Here is a 21,017-nt window from a genome sequence, read left to right on the forward strand (position 1 = left end):
GCCAACACGGCCCGTGTCAAAATAGGCTAAAATGACACGGGTCGTGTTCAGTAGGGTCAAACTCTTCTTTTATGGTCAAACACGGCCTGTGCCCATTCTGCAGTGTAAAACCAACACGCCCCGTGTACCCCTCTGACTCCAATTCCAAACTTCATTTTTTTCAACTTTTCCGCTTTGCGTCCGATCAACCCGAAATCTTCACCAATGCTTCCCGGCACCTCCAAAATCACAATTCAATCTCCGTTTTACCTGAAAAAGACATGAAAGTGTGCAAATAAGGTTGTTCTAGATACTAAAATGAATATGATAAAATGCAAGAGGAATGAAGTATAACTAAGCTAAATAAATGCATAAAAAGAGACTAAAAGGTGTGCAAAAAGGTGCACAAAATGCACCTAATAAATTCCTTTTCATAGTAGCCAAAGAACTCTGGACGAAATCACAAATAAGAAAGATCTGGACACCATAAACCAACTTTGTAGGTTCATCTTTAGATAAATTATAGCTACCCTCGCCACAATAACTGAAGGAGAGATCTACAAAACAAAATAAACACCAAAGGCGTCCACTAGCTAGAGCAAAACAAAACATCAAATGCTCAAACAACGAACTGCACAAAAACAAAATTAACAATATGACAAACATTGACACGTTTTCCTGGAAACAAACACACTAGAACAAATCTAACACAAGGTATAAACTAATCGATCAGAAAAGCATCTATGTCCAACGATTAAGAAACCTATCGATTGAAATACAACCAGGTAAACAACAGAGAACAAATCATACTAAAGAAGAGAACGACAAATCAGTACCTTCAAATTGTTATCGTTGTAAAGGCTGTGTATAACGTGGCGGTGAACATCTTAGCTGAAATAACCAGTCAAAACCGCGCTGCTAGGTTGGGGAAATTAAGTAATTTTTCAAAAGAAAATAATCAATTTTTGAAAAAGATAGAAGGATATTTGATTTCTCTTATTTTTTTTTATATTCTCACGTTTTTCTTCTGTATTTTATAGGTTTTTTCAAAAAAATGTTCCATTTAAAATATTCTATTTTGGATTTGATCTTTAAATTTTGAAGTTGTTCTATGGGTTTTTTTTTTTATTTTATTAAAGAATGTTTAATATCACCAATATTTAATAAAATGTCTGATTTTAGACATTAATATCGTATATTGTTCATATTTATTATGTTTGTTTTATTTTTTTTAGATTTAAGTAAAAATCGACTTTTTTATCGAAATTCCAGAATTGTTAATCGGATTTCGGACTTGTTCTTGAAATGTCAGAGTTTTTTTTTTTTCTGAAATCCGAAATTCCGGTCCAGAATCTGGAATGTCAGTCCAAAATATATACTTTTTTAGAAAAAGTATTTTTTTTTTATTTTTGCTAAAAACAAATTTTTTTGGTTAATTTTTTCAAAAATACGTTGAATTATGGTTAAATTACTTAATTTCCCTTTATTTTTTGAGTTTTAATTTGTTATGTTCGGAAAGTTAAAAAATAGTTTACAACATCTTTAATGGTTAACCGCTTAATAATATTATATTTTGTCACATTATTTTTCATTAACTTTTATTTGACAAAAGACTTTTACAAAATAGTTTCTTTAAGGATTAAACTTTTCAAAAGTTTTTTTTGTTTAATTTTAACTAACTTATTATTTATCTATATTAAATGTTTTATTAAACTCTCTCATATATCTTATCATTTTATTAAAACATGACATTATAAAAAAAAATTACAATATGAATATAAAAATATTACTTGACATTAAAATTAAAATAAATAAATATGTTATAGTAATGATATTTTGAAAAATGTTCTAAAATTATAGTCAATAATTTTCTTTTATTTCATCATAGCATGTAGCGTCTCTTTTGTAGACACTAAATTTTAAATATTAAAACAAAAGAATAACTTTTTCAGATTTTTTTTCCGAAACTATTAAGGATGATAACATTTTTAATGTGTAGTTAAAAATACAATAAAAATGATAAAATATTATGTAACCGTAATGTTTTATAATATTGGATATTTTTAAATTTTGAAAATTGATAACTTTTTTAAACTGTATTTTATTAAAATATATTAAGTTTTTATGCATATTAAATCAACTAATTAACTAAATATAAAACCTGAAAAAAATCTAATATATAAATAGAACTATGGTGTAAAATAAAGTGTTTGTAAATGTAAGGCTCAAATTTGATCAGAGTCTAAAAAAATTAAAAAGCTAGTAGATAATAAATATTTGGAGTGACCCATCAAATTAGTCTTAATTTCGAATAAAAATTTTCCAAAAACTTTTCAAATAATACAAAACTTTATAATAAAAAAAACATTATTAGAGATACTCTTACAATAAGCTAGCTTTTTAAAAAGTTATTTCAATTATTTTTTAATAAGATTTTATAAAATTTCTTAAATACACCTTTAATTAGTTATAAAAATATATATGTTTTAAATGTAAGTTTATTTCTTTCATCTAGCTTATCAGTTAGTTTTTTTATTAACATTATTTTTATCATCTAACCTTTTAACTAATATGTTAAACATAACCTAATAGGTTAAACAAATAAAAACAAGATATTTAAGAAATCAACTTTTTCATTTTAAATGTCAAAAGTTATTTTGGCGACAAGGGTTTCATATATAGAAGACTGATAAGTAATAATGTCTTATGTTTCCTTTTATATATATTGATAGTTCAAGTAAAATCTTTTATACAAGCATTGATATGAGATCAAGAAAACGAGTGAAAGTCACATTTTAGTTTTAGAATTGTTCCAAACTTTTAATTGGTTCCCACAAAAAAAAATTCTTATCTTCTATCATAATAAATGAGTACTCAATTGTCACGTGGCAATAACTGAGCTACCCCCATCTTATTTTCCCGCCTAAAATGTCTAAGTGATTTTCCGTAAGTGCCCTTCTATGTGTCTGGAATATAATTTTCAATCCCTGATTTCTCGCCCCATAAATCTCATCTCCTTCTACAAATCTTTGATATTCAATTCAATTCTAAAATTTTGAATTCTTCTGATACATAAAATCTCATCTACAATCGATTGTAACCGTCGATGCTTCTATAATTCCATCTTCTTCACAGATTCCGCTACCGATTGTGTCTTTTTCATATTCACTCAGCTTTTGTAATCCCGCTCAAATTCTAGCTTCCATTTTTCACTAATTTCTTACTCTATTATCGTCATGTTTCACCGAATAACCTAACAAGGATTAGTTGATTAGTGCAACTATAGCCCACATATGGTTTTGCAGAAAAGCCCAATAAAATCATAGACGTTCATCACCGTCGTTCAACCCTATATATATTTCAAGCCCTTGCATCTCTATTACTACCATCGTATGTGTCAATCGCTTCAGGTATCTAATAGGTTTTGTCTACTTTCACCAATTAATTATGAAAATTTTGAATTTATATGATTTCTGTGCGATAATGAAACAATTTGTGGACTAGAGTTTCTAATCATTGGCTCTTCTTCCCATTATGTTTGATAACAAACCCTTGGCTGTCTGAATAGAAATCATTCGGTTTTATCTAAATCTTTATTGATATCTTCACCTTTTTTCCACTGAATCCAGTTATTTGCAGTTGATTTTATCTATATACACTGACTTGAGGCTTATGATGATATGCTTTTAATATCTTAGCGGATTTACGTGATATTAAACTATATTTTAATCTATGATCTTATTGTTACACACATTGAACCCTCAACATTTGTCAACTATGTTGAAAGTTTTGGAATTTTTGTTCTCAATTCACAGCTTATTTCATTGAGCTTCATTTCGTTGTTCTAAATTTTACTACCATTAGGATTTCAATTTGATTGAAATTGATGATATGCATCCATTTACCAATTCTGGGGGATAAACCAGTTCCTCTCGGTGTAATGGCTTGGATGCAAAACACCTCATACAGTCGACTTTCGTAATTTTTTTTCACAAACTTCGATCAAACAATTTCTCTGTCCAATGTCGGTTTTTTCTAACATATTTTTTTTTATAATTTTTTTAAACACCTGACAACTAAATTGCAGGTTAGTGTTGGTTAACTTATTTTGCTTTTAGTATGGTATGTGCGATGATGAAACAATTTGTGGACTAAAGTTTCTTATCATGCATTCTTCTTTGAATTCAATCATCATTTGTAATTATGATTTCTTGTGTTATTATTTAGCTTCATTTTTTATTCCTGGACCAAGATGTATCAAAAGTCATTCAAAAGGGCTCTGGTGCATACAATTGTAAAATAGTTGAAGGCGTTCTTAGTTATCAACTAAAACAATTTGTGGTTGATGGGAACAAAGTCGCATCGGGTGTTTAAAATCCTAAAACAAGTGTGTATGATGCAAAGTTTCAGGTGAGCAAAGTTTATTCATTCAATTGATATACTCACAAGTACAAAAGATGACAAGATTATTTTAGTCATTTTTACCAATTTTGAGTTTTGAAAAGTGTTCTTTTGGTCATATGATTGCTAATGGTTTCTTGAATTGTTTTGCAACCGAAATTGTTGGATCAAAAACATATAACAATTTATAAAAAAAAATAGTTTATTATTATACTACCTTTAGAAGCTTGCCTTGTATTTTTTTTTTGTTAGACAATTACAAATGTAGTCTTTTGAATTAGTTTTTCTTGGGATTTTTTTTGTTTCATTCTATTAAATGGATCCTCACTCTAATTTTTTGTGTTTTAAAATTTGAATTGCTTATGTAAATTAGTATTGTACTATTAAATTTGTTAGCCTCAATTTATATTAGTATTGTACTATTGAATTTGTTGACTCAATTTATATTAAGAGGATTATAATTACTTTCTTTTTTCTTTGTTATTTACATTAAATTATTTTGATGAATGGACTATTTGAAAAAAAAAATAATAACTCCAAACCAATTCATGCTTCTTTTATTAGTCTCTACGATTTGAAATTAACAATAGTATTTTTCTTTTTAACTGTGATTTCCATGGGTTTACACCTAGTTAAATATAAAAATGATCTTAAATAACATTAACTTATTCTACCCCTCACCATTCTATTTGTTTTGGAAAGTTTAACTTCAAATATTATAATTGTTTCCCTAATCTTTGTCTAATGGTTGATACATCACAATATTTGATATGTATATACTAAATAATTGTCGCAAACACACACACACACACACACACACACACACATATATATATATATATATATATATATATATAATCTTGTTTTTTATAATTGGTCGGATCAATTGAACCATCAAAAATGTAAGATGGTTGATACAGTGTCCAGTTAAACCATCTTACATTTTGAAATCGCTTAATGTTAGTCTTTAGGTAATTGGTTGTTAATTGGTTGTAATATCAAACGTGTCTTGAGTATATTATTCTAATTAACTAATTATGTGAAAGGAAAACATAAATGGTAAAAAGCTTGGATTTTGCGAACATGATGTCTCCATCTCCTTCGGGTAAAACACAAGGTTTTTCACAAAGAAAATTGAAATTCGAAGGATACTGCAGAAAATCAAGTTAGTTTGTGACATTGTTTCTTATAATTATCTTCTAATATTCAGTTACGTGGGATAGTTAGTTGTCTTTAAGTTATTTATTATTTCTAAGTATGTTATAACATACAGGTATGTCCTTAACTTCAAATGTTCAAATTGAAGTTGATATGGAAGGTGTAACGACCCGAAATTTCTAACATCTAATCTATGGGAATTATCAGAGTTTTAATATGCATAAATGCATAATTCAACTCTAATTGAAACCTTTACATCCGAGGTTAAATCACGGGTTTACAATAAAATCCATTACATAAAATGAAAAACAAGGAATTACAACTAAATATTCTAGTCAGGTCATTGTGCTCCTGTCTTCTCCTCTCGTACCACGACCTGTAACATCCATAAAATTTAAACTTTTCAAAACAAACATTTTTCTATAGAAGTGTTTACAAAAACCGTTGTTTCCAAAACATTATTTAAAAATCAGAATCTCTTTCAACATAGTTTTCAAAACATTCACATGATCAGAGCTTCCCAGAAATCATATGTCCAAAACACGAGGATGTGTACGGTCAAGCCTTCACCTTTGCCACGATCCACTGAAGTACCTGAAACCATAAACCAAAACTGTAAGCACGAAGCTTAGTGAGAGCCCCCAAAGTACCAACACCCAAACAGATAACATATACAAATAACAACATACTATGGGTCCTATCAACCATCGGGTTGGAATACCCCAGGCCCTCAACCATCGGGTTGGAATGCCAACACACTATGGGTCCAGTCAGCCATCGGGTTAGAATACCCCAGACCCTCAACCATCGGGTTGGAATGCCAACACACTATGGGTCCAATCATCCTCGGGATGGAATACCCTCGGGCCCATTCAACCATCGGGTTGGAATGTCCTGGCCTGTTGGCTTACGCACAAAGCAGTGAAGCTCAGCCACCGACCAAACATGTGCACATATAACAAACAATCATATGACAGTCTGTAGCCAGACAAACATATCTACAAATCACTAAGCATAACAACATCTTATCTACCAGGATACCGATCTAACAAATCATAACAACATAGCAACATCCTATATACTAGGATACTGATCTAACATATCATAACAACATAGCAACATCCTATCTACCACGATTCCGATCTAACAGATCATAACCATACAATAGCACGCATAACATGATATCAATCCAATTGGCCGACATTGGTGCCTTCGACCAGCAAATACAGTGAGGACAACTCACCTCGAATGCAGAAGCTCCCCGAAAGAAAATCCTTAGCTATTGCCCTGTCGGCTTCCCGAGCTATCAATACCAACAACACCCCCAATTAGCAATTGGGTTCCATGCTATAATCCAAAATCCATACTTCGGGTAAAACGACCATTTTACCCCTGACCCAACACGAACGAAAACTAAGGCCCAAAACCAAAAGATCCATAAAGGCCCACTAATGGCCCAATTTTCCAAATTGGGCCCAACCCCATATGGGCCTTATCCTAAGCCTTTAATTTTCCTTATTACAATTCAGATTACTTCAAGCACCCCTTGGGACAAACTTGGTCAAAGACATAAATCGAAGGTCAAAGACATAAATCGAAAGTCAAAGTCAACGGTCCAAGTTGACCCAACCCATCGAGTTGTCCTTCAACTCGTCGAGTTTCTCCATCAACTGCACAAATCGGGAAAAACCAAGTCAACTTGCTGAGTTAACCAACCAACTCGTCGAGTTCCTCTATTAATCTGAAAATGTCGGGGAAAACCGAGCCAATTTGCCGAGTTTATCCAACAAACTCGCCTAGTTCGCCAACAAACTCTAAAACATAGATCTTACTTACTTGAGATGGAAAACCACGTAAAGTTTCCAACTTTACGTTCATGCATATCTAAATAAAGCTCTTAAGCTTGGAATGGACTTAATAGTTGACTTAATGCATACATGACACCAAAATCCTCATAAAGTTTGCACCTTTAAGCTCAAGGGTACCAAAACCAACTCAGATCTGAATGAACAACCCCTAAAATGACTTTACTCCATCATCATCCCAAAAAGAGGTAAAAACACAACAAAACCCAAAATAAGGAGATCTAATCATCCATAAGTCAAGGTATGAACTTGATACCTTAACGTAACTACAAGAAATGGAGTGATTCTAGATCCAAGACTTCCTTCTCCAAGCTAGAAACTTCAACATCTTCTAATTCCTTCACAATGCACAAAAAAGAACACCAAACTTCCTTCCAAGGCTCCAAAAACTTGATAATGGAGGCTACGACTCGATTTAGGGTTTGGACAACAATGGAGGTTGATAAGGAGGCCAGAAAAAGGACTTATGGACCTTAAATAGGGTGCAAGACCCTAAAAATTAGGGTTTCCTTCCCAGCTGCCAACTCGTCGAGTTGGTTCATTAAACCCTCGCGATCCATCCATCTTCAACATGACGAGTTGGTCCCTCCAACTCACGGAGTTGACCTAGAAATAGGGTTTTTCTCAATAACTCTTCTTCAAGATTCTGGATGTTACAACTCTCCCCCACTTAATTTTGATTTTGTCCTCGAAATCGCTCCTTACTAACACTCATAACCAAAACAAACACTTGAGGAACGCACCTAAAAATTCTGCACATAAACAACCTTCCCAAATCAATCAATCCCAAATAGAAACTTCCAACCTGAAGAAGAACAACCCATAATCCCATGCAAAGACCCAACCTTATATATCCAAACTTGGGTATCAAATTGGTCTGACTCCTTGAAAGATTTCCCCAAACGGAACCGATTGCTAAAACCATGACACTTATCCATCGAACAATCTATTCAAGTTTTGATGATAATAATTCCATAAACACACAAGAGATACAGAATACAGACTTCCTCGACTGTCGGGCCGATACGTTGCTGCTAAGAACCTGAAACCTCATCACTTGCCCTTCATTCACAAGATGAAGCCATCCCGGAGTGCAGACACATAAGCTAAATCCTAAATCCTCCAATTGATGCCTTTGATATACAGATTTCTTAACCCCCTCCGCTCTGGATACGGACCTTGCACGGACCCACTCGCGATTCCTAACACGAGTTTCCACCAAAAGCCTGCCCGAAAATGGCTACCCATGTTACCTCCTCACGGAACCTTCCCTTAAACTGATGAATATCCAATTGAATCTACCCCCAGTCCCTAACTGGGGCATTACCAGAACCATGAAGAATGATCCTCGAAACATACCGACCGCGAACTTAACCCAAAACCAAAACATATGATGAACCCAAAATCTTAAAATAACCCTTGACTCTCTGTCATGCCATTACCAACCTCTGAACCGACGAAAGAAGATGATCAAACCCATAACTTCCGCATTTCATCCAACCTATAACAACAACTTGTGAACAACCGGAAACACAATGCACACCTTCCACAAATACTTTCTGATACCTGACTGTTACCCCCAACAATCCTTGATCGCTCCCTATCCAAACCAACTGATTTATGGGTCTTCCGATCCCCATCAACGCGTCCACGCCGAAAGCACTACAAGCAGAAGAAATGAACCATTAAGATCACTAGGCCCACGACCTATGGCTGGAATGCTCCTGATAACCAACCGACATTGTCGTCATCGCATCATTGGCCCAACACTTCGGGCCTGAATATACCCACCTCATTCCATTACCTTGAAGGGACCTAAAAAACTCCCTTACAATGCCAACTAAGCACCACAAGACAGCTACCAAGCAAAACCTTACAAAAACAAAGTCGCACACGATCCGCGGATAGGATAACGGTTGCACTCTTGATCCAAATCGGAAGCTGAAACCCAAGAGAACCATGCACTTAATTCGAACCAAGATCCCCAAAGCCCTCTTTCCCAACTCACAAAGAGCATCCCCACGCATACTTAAGAAACCCATAATCTCATCCGAAAAGAAAAGAAACACCAGAGATAATTAAAAAAGGCTACCTTACTCAAAGCAGGAAATATCCTCATGATCGGTCAAACAAGACCCCATACTTATGAGACCGAACGAATTCCATCACTACACCACTAGCTCGAGAAGACCTCCAATATGACCCTACAAGGTACCAAAACCTGAGTCCGCTACGAATCAGAACTCCACTTCTACCCAGGGACCAAGGGAACATAAACACACTGCACAGGAGGGTAGGTGACGCATTCCTTGCTCTAACTATCACCACTTGAATCCTTCGGAGGATTCCCTCTGAAAGACGAACTCAACAACCACTGGTCTAGGACACCTTATCACCTAACCCAGAGAAACCACAACCCACCTGGAGCTGAACTACCCGCTTCTAAAAAGGGGTCACCGACCAATATCTGCCCAAAAAATCTAAAAGCAGCAAACCAAACAACAAATTGACAGAACCCTCAATGACTGACGCATAACCTGAGAATCCCAATTCTCCCCCATTTAGAACTCGAACCACCGCCCACTGGTGGTGAAACCAAAATATAACCCAAACAGCCCAACCAGGTACAATCATACTTGACCATGAAATGAATATCATCCGCAGAATGGTCCTCCAGATACGGATCAAACGAACCCTAAGAAAACCTGAATTTCAGCTGAAAACCTATGAATTCCCCATAATGACCACTTACAAAGCATAGGCAACTACCGATTTACAATCCAAACATACACACCTTGCTTGCAACTCACACGACAATCTGACACCTGGCTTTCCCATCTCCCAAGGATACGATCCTTTCTCACTTCGCTAAGGTACTCGTGCCACATCAAACCACTTGTGCCCACCGGCACTGACATACTGTCGCCAACCACCGCGACCAATAGTCCTCAGGCTGAGAATCTAATCTAACTTGGGAGGTCACAAGCCTGCCCACTCCTTCTAACTCGAAAAAAGAACATAAGAGCAAGATCCTTTCCACAGATAACGACAACCCAATCCGACAATCCGCCACTTAAATTCCAGATGCAATTTCCAAATCGATCATATCAACAGCTTCATCCCCGTGTCTCGAGGCCCGAGGCCCGACCTCTAACAAAACCCTCGAGACTTCCAATCAACATACTCATTTGGGTCTGAACCACTCAACCCACATCAATTTCGCCACAGGGCCTGAACAAACACAAAACCCATCATCGCCTGAATAGCCCACACCAAAAGATCGACAGATACGGAACCACTGCCTCGAACCATGGTATCCAACCATGCTATCTTCCCTGACCAGCCCTTAGATTCCCTAAAATCTTCCTTGATTCGAGTAGTGATCCAGTGCTTTCAGTAGTACAGGCCCAATAATACCTTCCACACCTATCCATACTTTCCTCAAGAATTACCTCGGGTCCTCTATGACCTAGTCACAAATAGTCCTGAAACCTGATCAATAGCGAAACAACCGCACTAAAGGACTCCCTTGGCTATCCTAGGGTTCCACACTTCTCTGCCATCAGCTGCTGAAGAACTCCTCACAATGTCAATTAGCCATTCCATGAATACAATCACATGCAACAAAGCTAAGATAATCCTTCAAGTAACAGACTCATCCCTACAACCGTTGGACTCAGACAAGAGTTGTGTAGCAGGGTCAAATCCGTCACTCTGAGATTATCCAACCTTTTTCACATGTGACTTGACATATTCACTTAATGGCTAACTCATATAACTTATGAGTTCCACAAAGCACAAAGCAAGCAGCATTCATGAAGAGGACCCGACTGACACTAAAATGCAATAAGATCTGAAAGATCCTCCTATGAAATCCTCGATCTCAGATTCCCATCATCTCACGCGCATCTTCGTCCTGCCCTCACTCTCTCAAGAGTGGTTAATCCTTCCTCATGTCGACTCGCTATGAACCGCACCCAAACCTGGGAAACCACTGCTACCACATCCAATAACACGACTGGCCGGCTGGCCCCATACGACTCACCATACCACAATTGCCACACGACTCTTCATTGGTGTCAGACGAATATCGCATGAATACAGTCACATGCCCCACAATTTAGACAATCTTAGACTAAAATATTCAATCCCACAATGATTGGACTCAGACAAGAGCTGCGAAGCAGGACCAAACCCCTCAACCTAAGATCCTTTAAACCATGTAGCATGTGACTTAGTGTATCCACTCAATAGCCAGTTCACACGCGAAAGAGTCACACAACAGCCAAACAAGGGAACTCTATAGGAATGAAGGAATCACATAATCAGGCAATTCTATCATGCAATTCCTGAAGATCTCTAGCCTATCACTAGCATGTTGTTCTAATAAATCACAATATCAAAAAACAGTATAGTATTTTGGGGTCTACTTACTGGCTCCGGTTGATCGTACACATCACAACCTCCTTAAGTATTTTGAAAACCATTTTAAGAAAATCATTTTGAAAACCGTTTACCTTAGTTTGAGACTGGATTCACACGACTGTTCCTCCAATTCACTCAAACCAAGGCTTTGATACAAACTTGTAACATCCATAAAATTTAAACTTTTGAAAACAAACCTTTTTCTATAGAAGTGTTTACAAAAACCATTGTTTCCAAAACATTATTTAAAAATCAGAATCTCTTTCAACATAGTTTTCAAAACATTCACATTATCAGAGCTTCCCAGAAATCATAAGTCCAAAATGCGAGGATGTGTATGGTCAAGCCTTCACCTTGCCACGATCCACTGATGTACCTGAAACCATAAACCAAAACCTGTAAGCACGAAGCTTAGTGAGTTCCCCCAAAGTACCAACACTCAAAACAGATAACATATACAAATAACAACATACTATGGGTCCAATCAACCATCGGGTTGGAATGCCAACACACTATGGGTCCAGTCAACCATCGGGTTGGAATACCCCAGGCCCTCAACCATCGGGTTGGAATGTCAACACACTATGGGTCCAATCATCCTCGGGATGGAATACCCTCGGGCCCGTTCAACCATCGGGTTGGAATGTCCTGGCATGTTGTCTAGAAGTGAAGCCTTAGCCACTGACCAAACATGTGCACATATAACAGATAATCATATGACAGTCTATAGCCAGAAAAATAGATCTAGAAATAACTAAGCATAGCAACATCCTATCTACTAGGATACCGATCTAACAGATCATAACAACATAGCAACATCCTATCTACTAGGATACCGATCTAACATATCATAACAACATAACAACATCCTATCTACCAGGATTCTGATCTAACAGATCATAACCATACAATAGCATGCATAACATGATATCAATCCAATGGGCCGACATTGGTGCCTTCAACCTGCAAATACAGTGAGGACAACTCACCTCGAATGCAGAAGCTCCCCGAAAGAAAATCCTTAGTTGCTGCCCCGCCGGCTTCCCGAGCTATCAATACCAACAACACCCCAATTAGCAATTGGGTTCCATGCTATAATATATAATCCATACTTGGGGTAAAATGACATTTTTACCCCTGACCCAACACGAACCAAAACTGAGGCCCAAAACCAAAAAATTCACAAAGGCCCACTAATGGCTAAATTTTCCAAATTGGGCCCAATCCCATATGGGATTTATCCTAAGCCCATAATTTTCCTTATTAAAATTCATATTACTTCACGCACCCTTTGGGACAAACTTGTTCAAATACATAAATCGAAAGTCAAAGTCAACGGTTCAAGTTTACCCAACTCGTCGAGTTTCTCCATCAACTGCACGGATCGGGAAAAACCAAGTCAACTCGCCGAGTTGACCAACCAACTCGTCAAGTTCCTCTATCAATCTCAAAATGTCAGGAAAAACCGAGCCAACTCGCCGAGTTCGCTAGAAACCCACCTTTTGAAAAATTAAGCACATAATCCATGAGGACATGACTCCAAAACATAGATCTGACTTCCTTGAGCTGGAAAACCACATAAAGTTGCCAAATTTACATTCATACATGTCTAAATGAAGCTCTTAAGCTTAGAATGGACTTAATAGTTGACTTAATGCATGCATGACACCAAAATCCTCATAAAGTTTGCACCTTTAAGCTCAAGGGTACCAAAACCAACTCAGATCTGAAGGAACAACCCCTAAATTGACTTTACTCCATCATCATCCCAAAAAGAGGGCAAAACACAACAAAACCCAAAATAAGGAGATCTAATCATCCATAAGTCAAGGTATGAACTTGATACCTTAACGTGACTGCAAGAAATGGAGTGATTATGGATCCAAGACTTCCGTCTCCAAGCTAAAAACTTCAAGATCTTCTAATTCCTTCACAATGCACAAAAGAGAACACCGAACTTCCTTCCACGGCTCCAAAAACTTGATAATGGAGGCTATAACTCATCGAGTTGGTTCATTAAACCCTCGTGAGCCATCCATCTTTAACACAAAGAGTTGGTCCCTCCAACTCGTCGAGTTGACCTAGAAATAGGTTTTTCTCAACACTTCCTCTTCAAGATTCTGGATGTTACACGACTGCTGCTACCTGAACCTGTAAAACATAAAATCTTTTTTAATATCATACCCAATGTGTCTGGTGAGTTGTTCTTCTATCTTTTCTTATTGTTCTTCTTTCTTCTCTACTTTCTCATACTCTATCATCTAACTCTTTCTTTCATAGCATATACTGATATCATTCATCTTCTTATCCATCTCTTCTCCTCTAATCCCAACTTCTCCTTTTTTACTCTTTCTTATCTCATCTATCTCTTTCCTTCTGTTACTCTTTCTTATCATATTCTCAGGTTCTTCTCATACTTTGCACATACTCTATCTTTTTCTCTGTTCAATCTCTTCTCTATTTTGTCTCCTCTCTATTTTATCTCTTCTCTACTCTATCTATTCTATACTTTTTTTGTAACATCCCAAAAATCATGACCAAAAATTTTGTTTTTAATTAAGTAACTTATAAAATTGTTTACTAAAAAACGTCATCGAATCATATCATTTCATAAAACCATAGTCACATGTCTCAAACCATATCATAAAATAGTAACAATGTCATAGCACATCCTATGAATCTCATAATGCGGAAATCCTGTGTGTGGGTGATGCGCTGCTACCGTGCCAGTTCCTTCCCCTTCGATGAAGAGGTACCTGAAAACAAAACTGAAAACTGTAAGCACAAAGCTTAGTAAGTTCCCCCATCATACCACATACCATACAATAACATATTGTCAGGCATATCTGGGTGCCCGACCTACCCCTTCGGTCTCTTTCAACCGGTAACTGCCTAGCATATATGGGTGATGGCCTACCCTTTCGGTCTCTTTCAACCAGATACTGCCTAGGATATCTGGGTGCTGGCCTATCCCTTCGGTCTCTTTCAACCGGCTACGGGGACTAGTCATCTCAGCTCTCGCCATTTCAACCCATATCTAATGTAGCCCACAGCTCACCCCAAACCCTACAAGCTTTCCAGGTTTCACCCCTACCACTACCACATAATCACATAACATACTAGCACATAAAGCATAAAATATAGTGGCATACCAGACAATTATCACAAAGACAATCATCTCAACTACAATCACCTACTAGTGGGCCGATATTGGTGCCTTGGACCCACTTCTACTGGAAGGTAACTCACCTCGATTTCGTGCAGTAACTGACGGTCCTTGGTGCCGGAATCGACTCCACTCAAACTCCTACACATAAAAACCTTCCTTAATTACCATTTCATACTCATAACCCTTCCAAGGGTTAACCCATGTCAAAGTCAAAGTCAAGGTCAACGCCCTGATCAATGTCAACTTTTGGTCAAAGTCAACATCTGGTTGACTCAACTCGCCGAGTTGGTCCACCAACTCGTCGAGTTCCATAATCCACAAAATACTGGAACTTCGATCCTACTCGTCGAGTCTTTCAAGAACTCGTCGAGTTCTCCTTCATATAGAATCGAGACCTTTTTGTTCTTGACTCGTCGAGCTCGTCCATGAACTCGTCGAGTCCTTCTTCATACAATTTGAAGTGTTTAGCCCTTGACTCGTCGAGTTCTTCCTTGAACTCGTCGATTTCTTCATATAAGTTGGGACATTGCCTTGAACTCGCCGAGTTCATCCTTTAACTCGTCGAGTTCTTTGATCTTCAAGTCCATATTCACGTCCATCTTATTGAGTCCTCTTCTAGACTCAACCAGATCGATCAGAAATAGAAAATATTGGGGAACCATGACCGACTCGCCAAGTCCTATGAGCGACCCGCCGAGTCCCCCAAAGTCCAAGTCTACCAAGTCGATTTCAGTCGGGCTTAATGTATCCAGAACATAGATCTGACCTCCTAGGATCGATATAGCACGTAAAGTTACAAACTTTACGTGTATGCATGGGTTAACTAGCTCATAAGGACCCAAAATGAAGTCTACGTGGTGCATGGGACTCTCATGGCCATAAAGTTAGCACCTTTAGGCCATGGGAACCCTTAAAGGTTCAAGATCTGAAGTACAACCCCATTGATACTCACAATCCCGAATATGGCTTCACTAAGACTTAGAAAAGGTAGAAAATAGCCCTAAATGGAGATCTAAGAAATGAATAGTCAAGATATCAGCTTTATACCTCAACTGAGCTGGAGATGTGCCAAAACCTCTGGATCTACTTGCTTTCTCTTGATCTCCCAAGCCTCTTCCTTCTTCGCAAGCTTCAAAGACATACAAATGGCTCAAGAACACTCAATATTCGATTAGGGTTTCATGAAGAGAGTCTGAGGGCGATGGAGGCTGGAGTGGAGACCCTATAAGTTGTTTAAATAGGGTGCACACCCTCAAATTTAGGGTTTCATCCAGACAGGTCTACTCATAGAGTCGGGGCTTCCGACTCGGCGAGTAGACAATTCCACCCGCGTCCAAAATTCGCATCTACTCGACGAGTTGGGCCTCCAACTCATCGAGTCCCTGTGTAAAAATGTAACATCCTGTTTCGGATCATCCGTGATTTAGGGTTCGTGGGCTGCAACCCGGGCATGAGGAATCCTTAGGGCTGCAACGATTTGCTAGAAGCGTAGGGCTTCTCGCCACCTTTCCGTGGATATGAGGTTCATTGGAAACGGACTTATAACAAGGAAGCTATGATAGTTTGAATTTTTGTCAAGTTGGGTCCCTTATTTGAGAAAGGTGGCAGCTGAGTACGCGGGGCGTACGTGTGTGTACGCTTGGCGTACTCATTTGCGTGATTTTGAAGTGGAGCCACCTAGTACGTTGGGCGTACCAAAGGGTACGCTGGGTGTACTAGGCACAGGGTGGAAACCCTAAATGAGGGATGTGTCCCAATTTAAAGAACATGATGGCCTCATTTCTGGCCACCATTTCCAGCCTCCAACCCTCTCAAAACCCTAATATCGGTTATTCTAGCTTGAGTGTCCATTTGTGAGCTTCTAAGTGTTCTTTTGGTATCCTTGAAGTGAAGAAGGAGCATTGAGGAGAATGGAGTTGGAGTCCAAGCCTTGGATCTGAGCTTTCCGGTGGTTGGAGCATCATTTGAAGGTATAAAGCTCAGAGCTTTCTCATCCTTTTTGATTTGAGCATATTATGGTCCATTTTAGGGTTTTTGGTCCCAAAGCTTGAAGCTTTATAATTGTTGAACTCCAGAGCATAATATATGTCCTTTTAAGTGTTTCTAGTGGAGAGGATTCATAAAAATGAGGTCTTGAACATTAAAGCCGCCTCATGCATGAGATATGAGCATTTTCGGGAGTAAAGAGTGAGTGTATTTGGGTTTGGGACTTTATCAGCCATGCAAAGGCTTAAAGTCATGAACTTTATGGAGTATGAGCCTTTAGGAAGTCTAGATCTGAGAGTATAGCTATGGTCTTAACGGGTTAAGACCAAGAGGGTGGGAAAAAGCTAGTCTGGACGTACGCCGAGCGTAAATCCAGTACGCCCCGTGTACTGGTCAAGTGTCCTCGATCAGGGTTCGTGCGTACGATGAGCGTACCAAGGGAGGTACGCCCCGCGTAACCTTGTTGTGGGCTTTTTGGGCTAAAATTCACATTGGGCCTGGATTTTTGGGCTTGTTGTACTGGAGATTTTGATCAGATAAATGTTTTGTATGTCTTGGGCCTTTGTGTTGGACTTGCCATTTGGACTTAAGTTTAAGAGTTGGGCCTTGGGAGAGCCCATTTAGTATTGGGCCTTGGTGGGCCCAATGAGCTTGAGTTAAATATGGGTCGGGTAGTGAGCTATTTTTAGACCTAATAAGTGAGGTTTGGTCTTAGATCTTAATTGGGTAATTGTGGGTTTTGGTTCAGTGCTAGAGGCCGATGTGCAGCAGCAGCATCTATAGGAGCTGTTCATCATCCGAGGTGAGTCTTATCACTATACTTACCTTGAGTGGTAATTTGTGTGACCGGAAGGTCTTATGTGCTTATATTGAGTATTGAGATATCCTGCATTATGTCTTTGTGATTTATGCTATTTACTATTCTGAGCTTACTGAGTTAGGATCGGAGGGTCCACCCGAGTTGTGGGACCGGAGGGTTCCACTGAGACACATTCACCGGAGGGTCTTATTTGGGTATAGCCATGAGAGGCTAATAAGTTATGTGTGGTATTTTGGGGAACTCACTAAGCTTTGTGCTTACCGTGTTATGTGATATGTTTTTCAGGTACTTCTCAGAATCGCGGGAAGGCGCCTGCTTGATTGTACATACGAGATGGAGTTATGTTTGAGGATCCTGGATTTCTATAATGGATATGTGTTTTTAATAATTTGATACTTTGGGATTTTTTGTGAAATGTGTTAATGAGAATTATGTGATTTTAAAATGAAAAATTTGTTTGAAAATTTACGGTGTTACAAGTTGGTATTAGAGTCTTGGCTTGAGGGATTCGGATGTACCTTCGGGTGTGTCTGGACTCAAACTGAGGATTCAAGAAAAATTTTCAAAAGATATGATTTTTTTTTTCAAAATGAGAAAGAGTTTTAAGAGAAAAGCGAGTTGGAGCAGTGTGTACAATCAGCCAGAGCCCGAACGGTGATTTCCCAAAATACCCTTACTTATTTGTGTTATGAGATATTCTTGAGATATTAGGGATGCATGCTAGAGGATAGGCTAGGTATTTCATATCTTAGGGCTAAAGTTGCCTGATTTGTGATGCCTTAGCCTAGGAAATGTTATTGATTGATATTATCTGCTATTTGCTCTGTGTATGTGTTGAGTAAGAGTACCTAGCAAGAATCTTTTAGAGAGAGCTTTGATTAGAGGAGTAATCTAGGAGAGATACCTAGATGTGCATTTGAGGAACCTACTGAGAGAGTAGTGAGATACCCACGAGGGGTAGGGTTGCCTGAGTTTGGTAATGCCTTTTAGAGTTGCGGATAGAGCGAGTGGAGCTGTATGCTAGAGTGGTTTTATGGGTTGGTGGAGGTGATCCGATGCCCGAATGTTGCTTGCTTTGTGCTTTGTGGAACTCTTGATGATGGGAGACAGCTACTAAGTGAATATGACAATATTAAGGAGGTAGATGGCTGGCATCATGAGGAGTTCTTCAGCAGCTGATGGCAGAGAAGTGTAAGAACCTAGGAAGAGCCTAGGGAGATACCTTAGTCAGATGAGTACGCTGATAGAGGAGAGTATTCGCTGGAGAGCGACCATGTGTAACGAGATTGGTGATCGAGAAGGTTGAGCAACTACTTAGGAAATCTAGGACGATCCGTGTGGAAAGTATGGGTAGATGTGGCAGGTAGTATGGTCCCGTACTACTGAAAGCAGAGGACCCATACTCGAACCAGGGAAAATCCCAAAGGTTCTAAATAGCAGGTTAAGGGGGAGATAACATGGTTCAAGTACCATGATTCGTAGCAGAGTGTATTTTCATCTTTACCAGTTATCTGACGATGGGTGTTCAGATTGAGAAAGGATATGGTAAACTGTGGGGCAAGAGGGCCATGTCGATTGAGCTTCGATAGAGTGTACCTTGTGAGGGAATTGAGTTTAGATCCTGAGGAGTTGACTGGTGGGCAGCCAGTTGGAGTCGCGTGACTGGAGGAAAAGTGGAGGTGATACGCGAAGGAGGATTGCGGTCTGGGTTGAGTGATCGACCGAAGGTTGAAAATGTCACATCCTGTGACGAGAATTACGCTATTTCCGCTTCTCGTGTGGAGCGAACGAGATAACAAGCTTCCAGTTCCAGAGTTTGTAGGTAACCCCGAGGGGTAGCACATTTGGTTGCGATACTTTCACCAGAGTAATTGTGGTATGTTTGCTACGAGGTATTTCTTATACCGTGAAAGAGTCATTAGTGGGGACTGAGATGGATGAGGACAAGGAGACGCCTTAGTCGAGTCAGGCATACTTTATAGCAGCAGTTTCAGGTGATCAAGAGGAGTATACCGGGGCGGCAGCCCTCGTTGTCTACGATGTGTATCGACTGTGAGAGTGAGGTCTCTTGTTTTTATGATGATCCACGCGATGAAATGTTGGTTGAGGGGTCGGAGACGCGGTGTGTGATAGTGCATTACTTCCAGATTAAGAGTCGTGACTAGTTCAGGACAGTTGGGGTATACGACGGTGTGGCGGTATGGTATTTCGGGATGACCAGAGGCAGCCACAAATCCACTCCCCGTGCGGTCCTGGGAAGCTTCGTGATGAAATCCATAGTAATATCTTCCTCTTTCCACATAGGGATATCCAACGGTTGTGTCTTTCTGTGAGGCCTCTGGTACTCGGCCTTGACCTTCCCGTAGGTCAGGCATTTCTCGACGTACCAGGCTACATCTCGCTTCATGCAGGGCCACCAGTAATCAGGACGAAGATCTCTGTACATCTTCGTTGCCCCGGTATGAATAGAAAATCTGGACTTGTGTGCCTCCTCCATCAAGACCTGGCGCACACCTCCATGATATGGAACCCACACTCTGTGGTGTAGTGTCAACAACCCACGACTATCATAATCGAAGGAGGAAACTTGAATCACAATACGCTCACTCTTTCGATGTTCCTCCTTCATAGCCTCCTACTAGGCCTCTCAGATCTGCTCCAAAAGCGTAGTCACAACTGTCATCCGCAAGCAAATGTCTCTGATCGGGGCTGCCTTGCGGCTAAGAGCATTGGCCACAACATTGGCCTTCCCCGGGTGGTAGAGGATCTCACAGTCGTACTCCTTCATCACATCTAGCCACTGACGCTGCCTCATGTTCAGATTCGGCTGATCCATGAGGTACCTCAGACTCTTGTGATCCGTGTAAATGGTACAACGGACCCCATAGAGGTAATGTCGCCAAATCTTGAGGGCGAAGATGACCGCCCCCAACTCCATATCATGCGGCGGGTAGTTCGCCTCGTAAGGCTTCAGCTGCCTCGAGGCGTAGGCGATGACGTGCCCTCTCTGCATCAGTACTGCGCCCAAACCCGATATGGACACATCACAGTATACTACAATATCCTCCACGCCCTCTGGCAGGGATAGGATCGGCACCTCATAAAGTCTCTGTCTCAATGTCTCAAACGATGGCTGTTGCTCAGGCCCCCAGTGAAAAACCACGACCTTCTTTGTCAACCGGGTCAAGGGTACGACTATCTTGGAGAAGTCCTG

The 21,017-nt window shown here is 39.2% G+C and overlaps 2 non-coding genes across 2 annotated transcripts; both read left to right on the forward strand.

Annotated features, from left to right (window-relative positions):
• The first annotated feature begins 3,645 nt into the window (after positions 1–3,645).
• Positions 3,646–3,741, forward strand: LOC145151855 (small nucleolar RNA R11/Z151). The gene has a single exon (XR_013732406.1). It is a non-coding gene; the product is annotated as a small nucleolar RNA R11/Z151 (small nucleolar RNA).
• A 141-nt stretch (positions 3,742–3,882) lies between these two features.
• Positions 3,883–3,950, forward strand: LOC145151866 (small nucleolar RNA snoR80). The gene has a single exon (XR_013732416.1). It is a non-coding gene; the product is annotated as a small nucleolar RNA snoR80 (small nucleolar RNA).
• Positions 3,951–21,017: the final 17,067 nt, after the last annotated feature.

This window comes from Lactuca virosa, chromosome 1 (genome assembly GCF_052849685.1).
Source record: "Lactuca virosa cultivar CGN04683 chromosome 1, Lactuca_virosa_CGN04683_v6, whole genome shotgun sequence".
Classification (NCBI taxonomy): Eukaryota; Viridiplantae; Streptophyta; class Magnoliopsida; order Asterales; family Asteraceae; genus Lactuca; species Lactuca virosa.